This window comes from Acomys minous (genome assembly GCF_964271855.1).
Source record: "Acomys minous genome assembly, chromosome: 13".
Lineage (NCBI taxonomy): Eukaryota > Metazoa > Chordata > Mammalia > Rodentia > Muridae > Acomys > Acomys minous.
Genome location: NC_140495.1, coordinates 66,716,520 through 66,721,383, shown reverse-complemented (window position 1 = coordinate 66,721,383; position 4,864 = coordinate 66,716,520).

Here is a 4,864-nt window from a genome sequence, read left to right as displayed (position 1 = left end):
TATATTCTTATTCTTGATCCCTTTTTTGGTTATTATTTGTAATGAGAGCTTAAAAGCTATCTGTATAAAATTTCAAATAATTAAATATTATTGTAAAATAAGGTATTTGTCTTTATCTCTTCTTTATATGATGACTGAAATCCATTTTATGAAGAAGCACATATACACACAACTTATACTTAATGCATATTTAATTTGAAGATATTACTTATCTATTAAGTTTAAAAAGCAAGTGGCCTATGCAAAGTATAAGTTTCAAAGCACTGCATTTAGAAATGTCAACTAGCACAGTCACATTAAACCAACTTTATAGAAATCAAGTGACTTTTTTTTAATGTTTGGAGCTTTTGTGTTTTGTTTTCTAGCCCCCCAGTCCTGAAATCTTAACAGGAAGCATCTAGGTGAGGAAAAGGATACGATCCCTGCTGCAACCAATGGGACATTCCTTTCTGAAGGTTAGAACTTAAAAACTATGGGCAAAGGTAAAATACTTAATATTTTATTTCAGGTAAAATGTTTCTAAGTCATAGATACATTGTGTGGCATGCAGGTGACTTCTGGCACCATACTCTCTCTCAAATGTGCTTTTCAAATGTGTCATATAAACAAAATCCACAACACCTCCCACTCCGTGACCTTCACAAGAAACATCTTTGTTGCCAGGGTATTCAAGGTTCCTTCAACCTCCATGGATCACAGAAAAAAAAATTAGAGGGTCTGGTAAAACTAAGTTGTAAGAGAACTGATCTGACAGCTCAGTAAGTGTGTTGTGATGGCAACTATGTCTGGCTTGTGAACACTAAAATTTGTTTGTTCAAACTCTGACTTAGCATTCTTTTATTCACAGTAGTACATTGCATTTCTTTTTGTGTACAGAATATTTTTATTAGGGACAAATAACAAAGCATAGTCTTTAGCAAAATTGTTTAATGAATCTCTCTCTCTTTCTCTCTCTTCTCTCTTCTCTCTCTCTCTCTCTCTCTCTCTCTCTCTCTCTGTAGTTTCATTTTTCAAGAAATGGATTCTCTGTACACAGAGAAACCTTGGCTGTCCTGGTCTTGCTTTGTAGACGAGACTGGCAATGAATTCACATCGACATGCCTGCCTATGCCTCTGTGAGTTCTAGGAGTAAATCCTTTTCATAATTACCATTTTATTGGTGTGTCTTTAGTTTTTCCTTTATCATCAAGTTTAAAGGGGAGGAGCTGTTAACATTAGGAAATACATAACATAAGGTTAGTTCCATCACTTTCTGAGTCTTGGATGCATTGCCCAGGGTACTACATAAAAACCAATGATTGTTTTCTCATAGAAAGGGGGAGAATATAAAACCTTGCCATATTAATAAATGGAGTCAAAGATACAGTACATGTATTCTACATTCATTTTCTCTGAAGGTTAGCAAATTATTTTTATATGAATATATATGTTTCTAACTCAGATAAATTCATGTTTATTGTTTGTGAGTTTATCCTGAGTTTATCCTGAGAGTCTTCAAGCTTCCCCAGGTTATTCATTGCATCTATCCAACTATGTTCTGTTTGTTTTAGTAGATCCGGAAACATTTTATGTGCATGTATTCTGGCTGTGTGTTTTAGTTATGTTTATTTGCAGAAGTGGTTTTTTCCCCTCAAGTTTGAAGACTAAACCCTGCTTTGTTTGGTTTGTTTAACACTTAATTAACATCACTTTCATGTCACTTCCAAAGCAAAATTCAATATGCCAAGTCTATTGCATCAGTTCATAGAATAAAATTAACTTTATTTTATTAATTTATTCATATTACACCTCAATGGTTATCCCATCTTTTGTATCCTCCCATTCCTCGCTTCCTCTCTCCCTATTTCCCCTTACTCCCTCCCCTATGACTGTGACTGAGGGGGATTTCCTCCTCCTGTATATGCTCATAGGGTATCAAGTCTCTTCTTGGTAGCCTGCTATCCTTCCTCTTCCCCAATCTAAAGAAGGGATAAGTTTCAAGGTCTATTTATATGATCAATTTCAGAAAGTTTTGTGATTGCTTTTGACTACATCTGAAGGACTGACCCAGAATTAATAGATGCAATTTCAGAAAGGTTTGTGAAATTTAAGATATCTTCAGAGTTCTCCAGCCCTTGTTTCCACAGCCTTTAAGCCGGTGTCACAAAACACCTGCTCATGATGCTTTCCACTTCGCTCTCCCTCATTTGTTTCACGCTTTGCCTGGAATCAGCCATTTCCTTAAGTAATAGGTTCTTCAAGTGCTATGCAGCCGCCGAGATGTAAACTTAGATGTGTTCATTGTTATTGTGGTGTTTGTTCCCCCTGGTCTTCTCTGTTGTCAGAAATAAAGGAAATAAATGATGTGAACCTATATGTACATGTTTGCGTCAATGATTAGTTCACTATATATAAGTATTTATACATAAAATGTGGATTATTACTTGCTTTGAAAATGTGACTTTATTCAAGTGTAATTGACAAGTTAAAAGAAAAAGTATAACAAAATTTGTATTTACACACATTAGATTTTATTCTTTAAAAACTCTAAAAAATTCTCAAGGAACTTTTTGATCACGTAATTCCATCTAGTAAATAATGGCATTTGCATTAAAATCAATGATGTGCACATATAAACATATTTATGCATGCCTATAGAAAATAAACTAGAAAGTGGGCAAATGCTATATCTAAAAAGGCAATAAACTCCTGTGAAAAAGAATTTTGTGGGGAAGAGATTTTTCATTTGCTCTTAGCAACTATTAGTACTGTTCGCCTACTTTTGTGACAGTGTTGTAAGTGATCATATAACACGAATTAATGCAGGTTAAAGAAGCGTTTTTAAAAAGACAGGCTGGTCAATGGTGGTGCATGCCTTTAAGGCCAGCACTCAGGGAGGCAGAGGCAAATGGATCTCTGTGAGTTCAATGCCAGCCTGGTCTACAAAGCAAGTCCAGGACAGCCAGGGCTACACAGAGAAACCCTATGGCAAAAAAAATAAAATAAAATAAACTGCAACAAGACAAATATGACAGTCCATGAAATATAAACATATATGGTGAGTATTTGTATGTACCTACACACACACACACACACACACACACACACACACACACACACCTACCTTTAAGGTCTAACACATGTTTCAGCCCATTTTCTGTGTACCACATCTGATGATCACCTTTTGGCTTCAAGCCACCCTAAGTGATGGTTAATCTCCATTGTCAATTTGGATTTAGAATCACCTGGGAGATATACCTCTAGGCTTATCTGATATGATGCAGTCAGAGAACATTTAGAAAACTCACCCAGAAGGCAAGTAGCATCGTTTGATGGGCTAGGTTCCTAGAATACAAAGGGGAAAATGAGGAAACTGAGCACAGGCATTCGTTTCTCTGCTTCCAGAATGCTACCACAATGTGACCAGGTGCCTCCCATTCTTACCACCATACACTCTTGGTTGTCTGGCATGATTTTCCATGATACTAAGGCATATGTCACAAGAGAACTGATACTGTTCAAAGCTACAAGGTCATGCAAATATATGTCAATTAAGTCCAGGACTGTAGAATTCTTGCTAGTCATTTCTTTAGTGGACCCCATTTCTTCAATATAAATCTGACTTCTACTGTTCTGATTACAAATACCTGGTTGTTCAAATTGTTTTTGCAGACCATCTCTCATCACTAATATTGCCTCATTCTCTGTCTTCACAGAGAATGAGGCAATATTCACATTCAGGCATCCAAATTCAGGCTTCCCCTGTGTGAATTCCATTTTCCCCTTTGGCAGGCATTAACACCCACTGCACCAGGCAGTATCTATATCCTCCCTGCCCAACTTAGTGAATATATAAGTGGGTGTCTTGTTAAACGAAGAAATGAAAGGTGGTGAAGAAAAAGCCAATTGCAGCTGAGGGCAGAAGAATAATAAACAGATATTACCATTGGTTATTTTATCTTGGATTTGCACTATGAAATATGTTCTTGTATAATTGTTCCCTTCCAAGTGGATGAGAAAATGTCATCTTGAATGAGAGCATCTGTGGGTGACCCTCATGAAATTGGGTCTGATGGCATCCCTTACTGGAAGGAGGTGGGATTTCATGAGGCTCATGGGTTTCACTGGCCTTCAGGAGCTCCTCCCAAAGCTCCTCCCCTCCCTAAGTTATATAAGAGGTAAACAGTCAAGGCAGGTAAAACTGCTGTGGTGCAGCTGTGACTGAGGGGCTTCCTGAGAATTTAGTTGGCTGTCTTTAATCACTCAAGATCCTACAAGTAACCCAAATAAACTCAATGGGCCATCAAGTTGCTCTTGGAACAATTCTTTCTTGATCTGTCAGTGCCTCCTCTATTTTGGAAGGAAAATCACACAACAATTATACTTTAGAAAAAAATTTAGAAGGACTGAAGAACTACAAATAATCAGCCAATCTTCTATTAATAGTCCAGTGCTGTATCCACAATATGAAGAATAAGCAACTAAAAAATAATGATCCAAGCAATGTCAAGAGGACATTGACAGTCAATGGGATTAGGGGAATCCATTGTATAGTGGGTTTTAAGTAGAAAGGGACTTTTAGCCCAGAGTTAGTTCCTAAAAAAAAAAAAAATAGTTTTCCATTTTTATGGTGATGATATATAGAAAACTGATAGGCCTCCTACAGGTAAAATATTGTAAAAGCAGAAAAGCTACACCCATGCTGACCCTTCTGGATGTCAACAGCCTATAGTCAGTTCATGATAAAGAAAGCATGCAAAACAGTTGGTGAATGTAGTCCAACATAGACATCCTCTGAGAGATTCCACACAGTAAGCGATTAAGACATGTAGCCAGACTCTGGGTGAAGAACTGCAAATTGTATGGAAGAGTTGGGGGATGGAAA